This window comes from Leopardus geoffroyi, chromosome C2, assembly GCF_018350155.1.
Source record: "Leopardus geoffroyi isolate Oge1 chromosome C2, O.geoffroyi_Oge1_pat1.0, whole genome shotgun sequence".
NCBI lineage: Eukaryota > Metazoa > Chordata > Mammalia > Carnivora > Felidae > Leopardus > Leopardus geoffroyi.
In genome coordinates, this window is record NC_059333.1 from 149,159,032 (window position 1) to 149,174,683 (window position 15,652).

Consider the following 15,652-nt stretch of genomic DNA (forward strand, 5'->3'; position numbering starts at 1 on the left):
TTCAAAGGCAGAGTCCCATTAGCAGATCTGGGGTGGGGGCCTGAGATTCTGCATTCCTAACAGGCGTCCAGTGATGCCCATGCCCCTTCAAGGTCCACACATCTAAGAGCAAAGGGCTAGGCCAATGGCTTTCAACCCTGACCGCACATTGGAGTCACCGGGGCAGCTGTTGAAATTCTCATGCCTGGTCCTCCTCTCAGATGTTTGGATTTACCTGGCTTGCGTGCGACTCTCCAGGTGATTCTGATGTGCAGCCGGGGTTGGTTGACCACCGCTGGCTGAGCCCTCAGCCTTCAGCCTCTGTCTGTTAGCTCCTCCTCACCACCAGTCTGGCCTCTCACACCACCTCTCACTGTGCTCCTGGGCACTTCCCTCCCTTGTCCTTGGCATTCACAAAAAGCTTGTTGTGGACTAGAACTTTCCACACAACCTGATGAGGTCAACACTGCTTCTATCCCCATTTTGCAGGCAGAGAAACTGAGGTGTGGAGAGTGAGGTGTCTTGTCCCAGGTGACACAGCAATTCAGCAGTGGCAGGACCCACTCAGGTCTTCTGTCTCTGGGGCACAAAAGTAGCAGAGTGTGGGTTCGGGGGATGGTCTCTGGAGCCAGAAAGACATGGGACCCACCACTTAATATCAGTGTGACCTTAGGCAGGTTGCCTACATCCTGCCAGTGGTAGGTCCCCACTCCAAAATGGGGGTGATAAGAACACCCACTTCTCAGGACTGTGAGCAACAGAAGTGGAGATGACTGTTTTTTTTTTTTTTTTTAATTTTATGTATTTATTTTGAGGGAGGGAGGGCCAGAGAGAGGGGGAAAGAGAGAATTCCAAGCAGGCTCTGCACTGTCAATGCAGAGCCCGATGCAGGGCTTGAACTCACAAAACCATGAGATCGTGAGATTTGAGCCAAAACTGAGAATTGGATGCTTAACAGACTGAGCCACCCAGGTGCCTTGGAGATGTCTCTTATAAGTTATGCCCCTAAAGCCTGGGCCACAGGAAATGCCACATGCTATCTCCACAGCACTTGCTGTGAGCCCCTCTTCTTTGGCACTGGGCACAGGCTCCTGGACTATAACTCTTCTGTTCTCACACCAACTCTTTGAATAGAAAGTAAGTTCCTTCAAGACAGAAAAAGTGCAAGCGTAAAATGTGTGAATGTGGTCTTTTTGATTCATGACCTCAAATGGGTGTCCTTTGCCCCATGGGGCCTAATGGTGGGAGGCAACAGATTTACCAGTGTTTGTCACTTGGTGGAATTTATATGTTGGTCAACGGAAGATAATCATATTGAAACAGAAACTGTCAGATAAGTATAAATAATCATACCCTGATGGGGTCATTCATTCAGCCAGCCAGCCAGCCATTCATTCATTGCCTTCTGTTCACTCAGACCCTATGGAGTGACTGAACGCATCTCATCCTGAATCACCCAAACCGGGCCGGCTCTGCTGCTCTGTCCCCCGTGGTGCAGGAGGGACGGTCGAGGAGGTGGGGGCTCAATCTCATGTGCATGTCCTGCATTCAAGAAACTGCTTTTAACAGGCTCCATACCAAGGAGTTTTTTTTTTTTAAGTTTATATTTATTTTGAGAGAGAGAGAGAGAGAAAGAGAGAGAGAGAGAGAGAGAGGCAGAGAGAAGGAGAGACAGAATCCCTCTGCTGTCAGTGCAGAGCCAGAGGCAGGACTCAAACTCACAAACCAAGAGATCATGACCTGAGCTGAAACCGAGAGTCGAAAGCTTAACCAGCTGAGCCACCCAAGTGCCCCAGGACCTTCCCAGTTTTAAATTTTTTTTTTCAACGTTTATTTATTTTTGGGACAGAGAGAGACAGAGCATGAACGGGGGAGGGGCAGAGAGAGAGGGAGACACAGAATCGGAAACAGGCTCCAGGCTCTGAGCCATCAGCCCAGAGCCTGGCGCGGGGCTCGAATTCCCGGACCGGGAGATCGTGACCTGGCTGAAGTTGGACGCTTAACCGACTGCGCCACCCAGGCGCCCCTACCTTCCCAGTTTTAATACTGAAAGTCCCACTTTCCTGGAAACCCTTCAGCCCCGGGCAAACGGGGATGACAGTTCACCCCACCGCAACCATACGGGTCTGGGGCCATGTCCTTGCCTTTCCCACACCTGACAGTGCGTGCCCTTCAGCCTTTTCTTCAGAGAGGGCTGTTTGGTGTGAGGTGCTTCCTGCTGGCTTCTCTAACCCCTTTTGTGATGTGGGCCCACGAGCCCTGGAGTCTGGACCAGTGTTGCTGACTCCCAACGTGCCTGGACTTGTGGTCGTGATAGGTTCCCTGCCTGCTCCCTGCTTAGCATTTCTCCCTGCACAGCCTGGCGTCTTTCTCCTTCCATTTCAGGGCATTGTGGGTAGCCAGGGAGTCTTTGTCTTGACACGGTCACGAGCGGAGTGTTTATAAAAGCAGAAACCTCCACCTCCCTCCTTTCTCAGGGCTGGGAGCACTCTTTGCTCAGGCAAGAGCTCAATGAGTACACGAAATTGGGGCTGTTTTCTTTCTAACGCCATTTCAGATGACGCTGAATATTTTTAAACTAAAGCAAGCAACACCACGGCTAAAAATGCTTGGGTTTGAAAATAAACGTGTGGCAGATTTACACCAATCTCTTGAATCCCAGAGGGTTTCAGCAGCAAGTCCACTCCGTGATTAAAGGGGGCTCACGCAGCAGAGCTTGATGTTCCCGTGTGAGAAGAAGTCTGGAGGTGGGCAGTTGCTGATATTGATTTAGGGATCAGTGATGTCAGGTTCCGATTTGGTGCCAATGCCATTGTCTTGGTCCCCTCATGTCAAAAAGTGGCAGCAGCAACTCCACACATCATGCCATGGCAGCTGAGCTCAAAGAGGAAGTGGAGTGGAGGCACCTGGGTGGCTCAGTCGGTGAAGCCTCGGCTTGATTTCAGCTCAGGTCACCATCTCACCGTCGTGAGACTGAGCCCTGCGTCAGGCTCCGAGCTGGCTGTGGAGCCTGCTGGGTTTCCGTCTCTCCCTCTCCCTCAGCCCCTCCAGCGCTCGCACGGATGCACGTGCAGACATGCTCTCTGCCTCTCTCTCAAAAAATTAAGAAAAAGAGGAAGTAGGGTGGCCAGGAACAGGGACTCTCTCCTTTCCTGCCTCTCTCTCCTCGGGGGAAGTAATTCCCAGAAGCTCCTCTCCCCAGGCCCCCTCTCCCTGGCACACTTCCCCTCACATCCTACTGGCCAGCCTGGGTCATACATCCACCCATTGGCCAGGAGCAGGTTCCATCTTCTTTGCGGTTCAGGGGGCTCCGCCCAATGCATGAAACACTGTTGGGGCTCTTTTAGGGATGGGTGGCTTTGGCTAGATGGCCAAAAATGTATCCTCGGCCTTCTCTCTTGGGTGTCTGAAGCCCTGGGCCCTGGCCACCATTCTGTTTCCATCTTGCTTGGATGTGAATAACGTGGTGAACCGGACGCACCTTCCTCACGCCCTGATAGAGCCCCTATGTGCCGCTTGCAAAGAAGGCAGGGAAGGCAAGCTAACACTTTACCAGTGGCTCCATGGCAAGACACAATCTTGAAAACAGATAAACTAGATCATTTCAAAAGGAACTTCTTCCTTGATGTTTCCGAGTGTCTGCAGGACTGGCTGGCCAGCATCTTGTCTACAGGCATTTTTTTTTTTTTTTTTTTTTTTTTTTTTTTTTTGTGGACGCTACAGATATAGATGCAGATATTGACAGATACAAATATAATTATAGATTGTGTTATCTGCTGGTGTCTGCAGAGCAGATGGAGACCCATCTGTTGGGGAAGGCTCTGAAGTCCACCAGGGCAAATGGAGGGGCCTCAGCCCCAAGAGAGTAAGCGAGACTCAGGGATCCGGGGCTGGTCCCCCATCTCTGAGTGAGAAGTGGCTGAGTCAGGCCCCAATTCAGGGCTCCCTATAAGGGATGTGGGGCTTGAAGCAGACAAATTGATCTCATTATTGGATTATAGTTGACAAACCATCCTTTGAAAAACCAAAGCCATAGCAGAACACCTGGCAGGGTCCCCCTGATGCTCACACATCTCTGCATTTTGGAGCTAAAGGCAGGGTGCATGTATGTTCAGGTGTTCTCCACTTGTGGAAGGAGAGATCCCAGCAGCTTTGCTGGAAGACTTGAGACCAAGGAGGTTAATGATTGATGTCTTTCCCTGGGGCACCAGGCCTGGGGGATGGAAGATGAGTAGCCAGTAGCTCTACAGCTGACACTAGTCTGTCTCTGATATTAAAAAAAAATTTTTTTTAACGTTTATTCATTTTTGAGAGATGGAGAGAGACAGAGCATGAGTGGAGGAGGGGTAGAGAGAGAGGGAGACACAGAATCCAAAGCAGGCTCCAGGCTTCCAGCTGTCAGCACAGAGCCCAATGCGGGCCTCGAACTCACAGACCACGAGATCATGACCTGAGCTGAAGTTGGACGCCCAACCAACTGAGCCACCCAGGCGCCCCTCTCTCTGATATTTTTAAAGAAAAGCTTGGAGTTGGGCAGTCAGTGTGGTGGTAATTAAGCGGTATTCATTATTTATGGCTTTGTTTATAACATAGGATATCAGTCAACTTATCCTGAGAGCCGTAGGCAAAACCTTTCCCCAAATCTAGATTGTCCTGCCTAGGGGAAACTCTGCCCCCCTCTCTGGGTGGTGAGCATGCTCCTCTCCTTTTGTTCCTTCCTGGTCAAATTATGTCCCATGGATTTGCTATGTTGGAACACCAATGATCTGTGAAGGACAAGGAAAGCAATCTGTTCCCTTCCCCTTTTCCTCCTTCTCCTTCCCTCCCTTCATTTCCTCCTGTCCTTCCTCCTCCTCCTCTTTCTCCTTTTTTTTTTTCCTCCTCTACTCTTCCCCGTCTCCTGCTTCTTCTCATGTTAATGTTAAAGAGACTACTTGTTGGTCACTACTATGTGCCAGGTACTGCGTTAAGCATTTTACATATATTTATTTCATTAATCTCCCAACAAGGCTATGAGCTGGATTTTATATTACCTTTGATTTACAGGCAAAGAATTGAAGCAAAAGAAAATAAATTACATGTTCAAGGCCACAAAGCTAGGAAGTGGCAGGGCCAGGACTATCTGACTTTAGAGTCCCAGTTTTTGGGTTTTTTTTAGCCTCTTAATAAACTAGGCTTATTTTTCTATTTATAAGTATGATGAGCACCAGTATGCCCCTTGCCAGGCTTTCTGGCTATGAACATCCTGCCACTCCTAGTCACGTGTCTCTCAGAATCTACACACTCTTTTGTGTGTGTGTGTGTGTGTGTGTGTGTGTGTGTGTGCCAAAGCATCTGGAAGTTGACTGCAGACATAATGGCATTTTACCCCCTAAGTATTTCAGCTTGAGTCTCCCAAGAATGAGGGCAGCTGCTTCCTGCCCTCAAAAGCATTACCACCTCTAAGGAAATCAACCTTATTTCGATGACACCATCCAGTGCTAACTCCATGCTCGAATGGCCTCCGAGGTCCCACAGATGACCTCTATACCTATTTTTTCCCCCTCAATCCAGAATGCAGTCAAGGTTTATAGCCTGCCTTCAGTGATAATGAAACTTTAGTCTCCCCCAGTGAAGTGCAATAGCCTGATTCCTTCATTAGTCTTCAGAACATCCATGTTCAGGGATTTGTCTGTTTCTTCATGATCTTTTATGTCAAATTGTTTCTGGTAAGACCTGCTCCCCCCTCCCCCCGCCCCCGCCCCCAAGGTAATCTTGTGTGGCTTCCCTTGCGTGACAACAGGAGCACATAATGTCAGGCCATCCCACTACTGTCAGCACCAAGCCTGACCCTTTGGTTAGAATGGTGTCCTCCAGATTTCTCTCCATTAAGCACATTTCCTCCTCTGTAGCTAATGAAGGCCAGGGAGGGAAGGAAAATGTCAGTCTGGAGTTTTTGGTTGTAAGTGACAGAAAAGCAGTTCACATTGGCTTAAACGTGTCACAGGAGTTTATTGTCTCCAATGAGTAGTAAGTCCAGAGTTTTCTTGCTTTAGGTTTGCTGGGGTCATGTCATCAGCGGTCAGTCTCCTTCTTCCACCTCTTGCTCTGTTTTCCTTGTTTGGCTTTTCCCAGGATGGCAAAAGTGGTTGCAGCTGCAGCCTCACAAACCTTTGTAGTTAGCCATGCCAGGGAGAGAGATCCCCCTTCACAAATGGTTCCAGCCAGAGGCCCTGAGCCTCACCTCACTGGCTTGGCTGGAACCTTCTCCCATTTCAGTCACCGATTGGCTAGGCCTGCATCACCTCCCACCCTTGGATCCAGAGTTAGCATCGGTAGCCCATTTTTCTGTCTTCTTTGTGCCTCATCTTGGAGAAGGTAGGAGTATCAATAAAGACAGTTGCCTATGTGGCTTGACATCTTGACATGAAGAGCCCCAGGGAGACCCCTGCCCCTGAGACATCCTTGCCATGAGCAGTGCTGGCACAGACACCCGCTGACCTGGAGCTTAGGGCACCAGGCCCGGTGAGGTGTATGTGTGTGAGGTGGAAGCAAGGGGAGTGCAAAGGTGGTGGGCTCTATAACAGAGGAGATGGACCCCATAACTGTGGAAGGCAGGGTGGGGGCTGAGAGGTTCTAGGCCTGACTCCCCAGGTACATGGCCCTGTGGCCTCTGTATGTGCCATGTTTCCCCATCTATAAAAGGAGAAGAGGCATGTGTTGTGCTTTTATTCAGGTCCTCTGTTGTAAGCACCCAAAGATATCATGGACACTCTGTAAACATAAAAAATGTAAAGGTGTTTCAGGCCCGGGAGACACTCATTCCATACTGACAGCCAGGGCACAATCTTGTCATCAGTGTGTTCCCAGAACTCCCTAACTCCAATTATTTCAAATATTTCCAATGGTCTAAGAGAGACAACTTTTCTGCAAAGCATTATATGCAAAGCATTAATCAAGCAAGAAGGCAGGGTGGTTGGATATACAACCTCTGGTTTCTTGGAGCTCTGTGACCTCAGGCAAGCCATGGCATCTCCTTGGGTCCCAGTTTCCTTACCTGAAGACTGGGCACCTAATAACCTGTGAGTCTCAGCTCTCTCCTGAGAAGGTTGCTGTGAATACTAAATAAGATAAAGTATATAAAAGGCTCATCCTAAAGTCTAGCATACAGTAAGTGTTCAATAGATGCTGGTTATCATTTTTTGTCTGCTGTTTATTTTGTACAGGATAGTAAGATGCTACCTCTTGGGGAGTATGGTGAGCTGGGTAAGCAGATTGAAACTTCTGCTAAACAAAACTAAAAATACTGAATAAAAAATTAATTAAATACATCCATGAGAAGCCAAACCAAAACAGCATACACACAAAAATACTCCTGTTTAAAATTCAGTGGGGGTGAGATCCAGATAGGTAAGTGGAATACTGTAGCCAGCTTTTGCCTTGAGGGCACAGCCTTGGGGGGCTTTGGTGGGGAGGAGAGGTGAGGTCTCAGAGAAGAGCCCCTATAAGGCTGGGGCTCCAAAGAGCTCCACACCCAATGCAGTGAACTAGTCATTCTGACCTGGAGACTGCAAGGAAAATTGCTTGTCTTAAAGCTGGGCATGGAGTGAAGTGGGTAGAAAGAGCTTCTACTTTCTCTGAGAAATCTTTACCACTAGTCAGCTGGAAAGTAAAGATAATAGGATCATACCTTCCCAGATCTCTTTGGAATAATAAGTCCCAGGGTTTTACAGGATGTAAAATAAATGTGCTTAATATGGTTTCAAGAAAACAAAGGTGAGGTTAAAAACATGACTAAAGAAAAAAAAACACAGATTTGAAAACAAAATCAAATAGAACTTCTATACATGGAATGTTGAATTAGTGAAATGAAAAACTCAGTTCTTGGATTTAACAGCATATTCAACATACCTGAAGGGAGAATTAGTGAGCTAGAAAATAGACCTGAAGAAGTTACCCAAAATGCAGCCCCAGAGGTGCAGACATGGAAGAAGGAGAGATGAAGAAACACTAAAGGTGGGACCAAGTGATAATGCCTGGAAACCTTTTGGGAATAATGAAAGTTATTCATTATCAACAGGTTCAGGGGGCTCAACAGATTTTAAGTGGGATAAACAAATTAGAATAAATCTACATTTGGACACAATGGAGTGAACCCAAAAGACAGAGAGAGAGAAGCAGAATGTGCAGAGTACTTCCCTGGGTGGCAGGACAGCAGCGTGCTGAGGGCATGGCTCTGGAATGGAGCCCTTACCCACCCACTTACCTGCTGGTGGCCTTGGACAGGTCATCCCTAAGCAGCGGCTTTTTCCTCATAAAATGGGCATAATAACCACAATAATATTAACTGTTGGGAAGGTTGCAATGATTAAATGATCTAAATGCTCTAATTAATATTATCCTCAGCCCAGTGCCTAACATATGAGCAGAACTCAAGAAAGGCCAGCTGCTCTTTTCGAGGAGGGGGGTGGTTTCTATCTTTCCGAAGGCACTTGAGCAAGATGGTGCCAGTGGGTAGGGGTTGGAGACAATGAAAAAGGATCAGAAGCATAGCTCAAGCACACTCCACTTTCATCTTGCTGGTGACCTTCTGGCACATCGTCTGAGACTCAGTTTCCACATCTCTTCCTCAGTGCAGCCTTCCTTGTCCCCATCCTACCCTACCCCAGGCAGGTCAGGGCTCTCACACAGAAGCGTGAATGGACTTCTATTATGGCATTTATTAAAATGCTGCTATAATTTTTTTAACCTGCTTAAGGTACCCCACCATGCTGTGAGCTCTTCTTGGCATCTGCAGTACTTGGCACAGTTTCTATCACATATTGGGATCTCATAAATATTTTAGGTGAATAAACATTGCTCAGAGCCATAAGCTGTTGGTCTAAGAAAGAGAAGATCCCCCCCCCCCCGCCCCAGTTTACCCAGTGTATTAAATCCCATTGGCAACACAAAACCCATTTCATCCAGTTGCACTCATGATTCATGAAGGGCAAATGGTGGGGCAGCAAACTCTGGTGTCTGTGCCAGAAGTAGCCTTTCGTCAGGGCAGGTTCTTGGTCAATTTTTCTGGCAAAGGTAAACGTGGTCAGATAAAGAAGAAAAGGAAATCCTCTTCCCTGTGGAAATTATGCCTCTGTTGGAGGTTGTGTGATTGCAGTATCAGCCTGACCCACTGATCCTGTACAATCAGTAGGGTGACTTGTTAATAGGGAGCCAAAGCAGGTGGCCAATATGTTAAAGGGCCAGATAGATGGTTGTCTAGAGCCTTGAGCCAGGGCAAGAGCACAGAGTTGGGATGTGTCAGTTCTCTACTGCTGCGTAACAACCTCTCCCCTCCCCAAACACAAACTTAGTGGCTTAGAACTAGAGTCATTCATCTATGGGTCAACAGGACAGTTCTGCCTATCTTGACAGGACTTGGTTGGTTTGGGCCATCATCGTCCAAGCATCTTTGGGCTGCTAGAGGCTGGCTAGTCTAGGTGATCTTATTCACATTCTTAGCTAACTAATTGGCTGTCTACTGGGACAACAGGGGTGACGGGTGCCATTCATCTCTCAAAAGATGAGGCCAGGCTTGTTTACATGGTGGTGGTAGGATTCAGAGTGAGCAGAAGCTGCAAAGCTTCTTCAGGCCTGGGATCAATGCTGGCACTGCATCACGTCCACTGCATTCTGTTGGTCAAAGCAAGACACAGGCCAATTGACATAACAAAGAGGCATGGATACAGAGAAGAGTGGAATTGTGGCCTTTCTCTTTTGGCAAACATTCTACTACAGTGGATGAGGGGGACGTTTCTTTTCTGATAATATGCATTTTCAGAGGTAGTTGTTTTTGCAGATGGGATATTTATTGATTAACCTATATTTGTCAAAAGCACTTTGGTGCTTGGTCAACCAGTCTCCAGGCCCTAGAGCAATCTTTGGCCCCTCCTCTTGTATTTCACCTATATCTGAGTTCTCTGAAAGGTCTCCAAGGCAAAAGGTGCTGGATCTTGTCAGAAATGAGCCCCAGCCCAGGCTCTCACAGACTCCTGAAAAAGGAAAGGAAAGGACTCTTTCACAATAAGCCAAGGAGATGCCCCTCATCATGTCAGCTATTGACTAATGGCTGCATAGGTGCGAGAGGCAGGCTGGAGCCACAGTAGCACCTTTTCTGGCTGCCCAGAAAGCTGAAAAGACAAAAAGTGGTGTTTAGTGCTCTCTCTCAAGGACCAGCTTAAGGGAGAGGAGCCTGGCAGGCTGGAGACCCTAAAAACGGGACATGATTCTAGGACTGCAGGAGAGAATCTCTCTCAGCAGTGCACATTCTTCAGAACAAGCACATTCCTTTCTTCTTTTTTAAATATAATTTATTGTCAAGTTGGCTAACATACAGTGTATACAGTGTTCTCTTGGTTTTTGGGGTAGGTTCCCGTGATTCACCACTTACATACAACACCCAGTGCTCATCCCAACAAGTGCACTTTTCCCCTCTCTCTCCCTCTCATCACCCATTTTCCCCTCTCTCCCGCCCCTCCCCATCAACCCTTAGTTTGTTCTCTGTATTTAAGAGTCTCTTATGGTTTGCCTCCCTCCCTCTCTGTTTGTAACTATTTTTACCCCTTCCCTTCCCCCCTGGTCTTCTGTTAAGTTTCCCGAGTTCCACATATGAGAGAAAACATTTGATATCGGTCTTTCTCTGACTTATTTCACTTAGCATAATACCCTCACTTACCCATTATACCCAGTTCCATCCATGTTGCTGCAAATGGCAGAATTTCATTCTTTCTCATTGCCAAGTAGTATTCCTTTGTGTATATAAACCACATCTTCTTTATCCATTCATCAGTGGATGGACATTTAGGCTCTTTCCATAATTTGGCTATCGTTGATAGCACTGCTATAAACATTGGGGTACATGTGCCCCTATGAATCAGCACTCCTGTATCCTTTGGATAGATTCCTAGTAGAAGCACATTCCCTTCTAATCCCAGAACCATATAATGTCTATTCCCAAGGCCATAACTTTCTCTCCTCATGCAAATTTGGGTTACATCATGGCCATTGAGGAATGCATGCCTCCCATTCCTGGGAGAGGGCAGATGACATCAGAGCTTCTGGGGATCACAGGAACGTACCAAGGCCACTCCCCTGGAAAACCAGAGAACACCAGGAATGTGGGTGTTCCATAATGAAAATGAACTGGTGCACTGACAGACGCTTGTTTGGATAATTCCGAAGGACATAAATGTCAGTCGGGCCTTGAGATGAATTCTGCGTGTGAGGAGCATCAAGTAAATCAATAGTGATCCAATTACTTTCTATTTTTAGAATAAGGTAAAAAGCCAAACAAGGTGAAAAAGGCCAAAAACAAAGGGTAAATAGTGTATGCTTCCACTTATATGAAATACCTACAGCAAGCAAATTCACAGAGACAGAGAGACGAAAGGGGCAGGAGGGAGGCAGCAATGGAGAGTTATTGCTTAATGGGTGCAGAGTTTCTGATTGGGTGATGAAGAATTTTTGGAAATAGCAGTGATGGTTGCATAACATTGTGGGTGTAATTAATGCTACTGAATTTACACTAGTAAATGGTTAATATAACAAAATTTATGTTCCGTGTATTTTAAGACAACTTAAAAAAATAGCATAATATTCTTAAACCATCCCAATATATATTCTGAATAGGTTAATTGTATGGATTAAATTATATTTCAGTAAAGTTATTTTTTATTTTATTTTTTTAAGTTTATTTATTTTGAGAGAGAGAGAGAGAGCATGCACACAAGTGGGGGAGGGGCAGAGAGAAAGAAAGACAGAATCCCAAGCAGGCTTTGCACCATCAGCACAGAGCCCCATGTGGGGCTAAAACTCACCAACTGGGAGATCATGACCTGGGCCGAGACCAAGGGTGGGAGGCCCAAGTGATTACACCATCCAGGTGCCCCAATAAAGTTGTTTTTTTTTTAATCTTTATTTTTGAGAGAGAGGCAGAGTGTGAGCAGGGGAGGAGCAGAGAGAGAGAGAAACACAGAATCTGAAGCAGGCTCCAGGCCCTGAGCTGTCAGCACAGAGCCCTATGTGGGGCTCAAACCCACAAACTGTGAGATCATGACCTGAGCCAAAGTCGGACGGTCAACAACTGAGCCACCCAGGCGCCCCTAAAGTTGTTTTTTAAAAAGGCAATCAAGGGTATTGTGATTTCCCTAAATGTCAGCTGAAAGAGGAATGAAATCCAATTACTGACACACAGAACAATGAATTTTTACATAAAGATAAACACAGAGAAAGTCCTTGTCTCTCATGAGAGAATTCAGGAAGGAAGGGATAGTTCTGATGGGCTCTGCTACCTGCCAAGCGGGAGAGCCCTGAGCTTTTCTCAAAGAATGAGTGGGTCAGGGCTACTCAACACACAACTAAAATTGGATGAAACCAAGAGGAATGGAAAAGTCCTGAGGTGGACTGGCTTCAGGTACAGCCTGATCCAGAATTCAAACACCGTCACCAGGACTTAGTTTATCTTTGTCTCTTGCTCTGCTGGCTGTGGAGTTGGCTTCATTCTCTGGCTCCTTATGGTGGCCAGATCAACCCTTATGGTGATGCAATCATTTCAGAAGTTCCCCTCTTCCCCTGGAAGATTCACAGACACTGGAGTACACCTCTTTTCTAGAGGTTTTAAATCAAAATCTTAATCTTCTCTATGATTGGTGCAGCTTAGGTCACTTAATCATTCCTGAACCAATCACTATGCCCAAAAGAATGTGATATGCTGAATGGCTTAGGCCTGGTCATGTGCTCCACTCTGGAGCCATGGATGCAGCCATCTGCAGATGATGGGTGAGTGAGGGATGGGTGTGTCCAGGTAGAAAATTGAGTGTGTTCACACTTTGGAGGCAAAGTATGAATCCACCTTACAGAGGTTGGGAGCACTCTTGGGAATGACAGAGGCAGACTTGTTGCCAAGAGATGTAAGTTTATCTCAAAACAAGTGGCAGAATCTCATCCCTTAATATTACAGTTTGGGCTGCCTTGAAGCTGGTTCAGTCCATCTTTTGTGTGCACTAAGCTTTCACTTCTCAGCTCACTACATTTTAATTTTCATGTATGTCCTCCCACTATCCTGGCAGTTCCTTCAAGTTTAAGAGCAGAGAATGTGTCTGGTTCCTCACTGAGCCTACCCTAGACCCAGTACATAGTCTGTGCTTAATAACTGCTCTTCTAACGATTGAATGAATAAGGAAAGACTGGGGAGTAGGATGCTTTGGTCTGATAGGTTGGGGGAACAGTGTCTGGCTATAGTTGCTGTCTAACTTGGCAGGTCAATTTGTTAGTTGCACAGGTGTAAGCCCTTTTTCCTCATTTTTAAAACAAATCAGTTCTAGAAAGTTCTAATTCCATTCATGTGACCAAGTTGCTCAAAACATGTTTGGTAGGGCATGTTTGTGTGTGTGTATGAGTGTGTGAAGCTCCCTGCATGAGAGCAATTATTCAGTCTACTTTGTTCTCTGCCTTTAAAACCTTTTAAATATTTTGTTTATTTTTTAATAGGTAATTTATTTACTTGTTTTGAAATAGTGGTCAAATGGGGCACCTGGGTGGCTCAGTCGGTTAAGCATCCGACTTCGGCTCAGGTCATGATCTCATGGTCTGTGAGTTCGAGCCCTGCGTCAGGCTCTGTGCTGACAGCTCAGAGCCTGGAGCCTGCTTCAGATTCTGTGTCTCCCTCTCTCTCTGACCCTCCCCCATTCATGCTCTGTCTCTCTCTGTCTCAAAAATAAATAAACATTAAAAAAAATTTAAAAGAAATAGTGGTCAAATGTAATAAATTTCTTGCATATCTTTCCATATATAGAACAAGCAAATATACATTAATATTACTTCGTTTTGCACGCTGAGATACTGATTTGAGACTCCTTCTCATTTAACATTATTTCATAAATATCTTCCCATATTAGTATGTGGAGAGTTGCCTGCTTGATTCCAAGGCTGCAAAGAATTCCACTGAATGAAATCACTTCGTAACTTGTGTAATCAACCTCTACTGATGAAAATATAAGTTGTTTCCAATAGTTCCTCATTTTAACCAAATACATGAATGATTGGGGGTGGCTGTTTTCCAACAAAACTATCTATGAGAATAGTCTGCTGGCCAGGTTTGGTCTGTGAGTTGTAGTTTGCCAGGCCCTGCCCTAAACTGTTCCATGAAATCTTTGCACTAACCCCAATAATAATAATGGAAGATGCTTTATGTCTTCCAAGGCACTCTAGTAAATGCACTAAAGTCTTGCACAGGAATGGAGCTCTGGTCAAACAGCAGTGGAAGTGTGGAGGAGGGAGAGGAGGGCTATTACTAGTCTTGCTCTAAAAGACCTCTGCTCCCCTCTCCCAACTCTAAGAGAAGAGACATAATCTCTCTTGACTACAGGTTTTCTGGAAAGCATAAGAATTCAAGATTACATTTGAAAAACTGCTGAAAAGTACATAAAGTTGCAAAATACTCTACTGATGAGTAGTAGTGGTGGCTTTTGCAAATTAAGTTGAAGAGTTAAAAGGAAATAGAGATATGCCATTAGTACTGATCTGTCAATTATGTGAGTATAAGGCTGTGTCCAACCAATCCAGGACAAATTGGTCATTCCAGCTTAAGTCAATTATCTAAACTTCAAGATGAGTGCTTTGAAAGACTTGAGAAAGGCAAATCATTCTACTAAAAGGATAATTTTGGGTAATATAACTAAGAAAGTTTAGAAAAAATCTTGAAAATCTAGAAGGGAAATCCAGGTGACAATGCTTTGCTTTATGTCTTTAAATTCTTTCTTTGCTTTTATGTTTTCAAGCTTTTGATTTACTTTAAAGTTATGGAAATTAGAAATGGAATATGGTACAGTATGATTTACACAAAAATCTTAAGCAGTGCTCCAGTCCATAACTCATATCTAAGAAATGGCCATCACTAAAGATTATTGAGCCAATGTGGATTTATGAGTTTAAGTCTTGGTGTTTATGGCCTGTTTCTTTTATGATTCTCTATTTTATCACTTTTAATTAATCAACTAATTACCAGTCATAACTGAGTCAGCCATAAGAACTTCAGTGTTTTCAAAAGGCTAGCATTATCCTCAATCATTTCAGCATGTTTTGACTCTTTGGAGCTAGACGGGATTTTTAAGATAACCCAATCTGGTGCCCTTATCTCACAAATGAGGTTGCCCAGCTTCCAGAGAGGATGTCCTTGACCATGACCCCATAGTGAGTAGATGAGCAAAATAATGGCTTCTCCCACTGCTCCCTACTAGAAGGCAGTTTTGTGGAGGCCTGGAAGAATGCTATGATAGGCAGAATAATGGTCCTCCAAAGATATCCACTCCCTTACACCTGAAACCTCTGAACATGTTAATTACATGGCAAGGACTTTACAGATGTGATTAAGGTAAAGAACCCTGAGATGTGTAGATTATCTCAGATATCTGGGTGAGCCAGTCTAATCACATGAGTCTTTATAAGTAAGAGAAGAGGCAGAAAGGTGAGTCAGAGGGGCAGCTGGGTGGTTCAGTTGGTTAAGCATCAGACTTTGGCTCAGGTCATGATCTTGTGGTTCACGGGTTTGAGCCCTGCATCGGGCTCTATGCTGACAGCTCAGAGCCTGGAACCTGCTTCAGATTCTCTGTCCCTGCCCCGCCCCTTCCCTGCTTGCCCTCTTGTTCTCTCTCTCTCT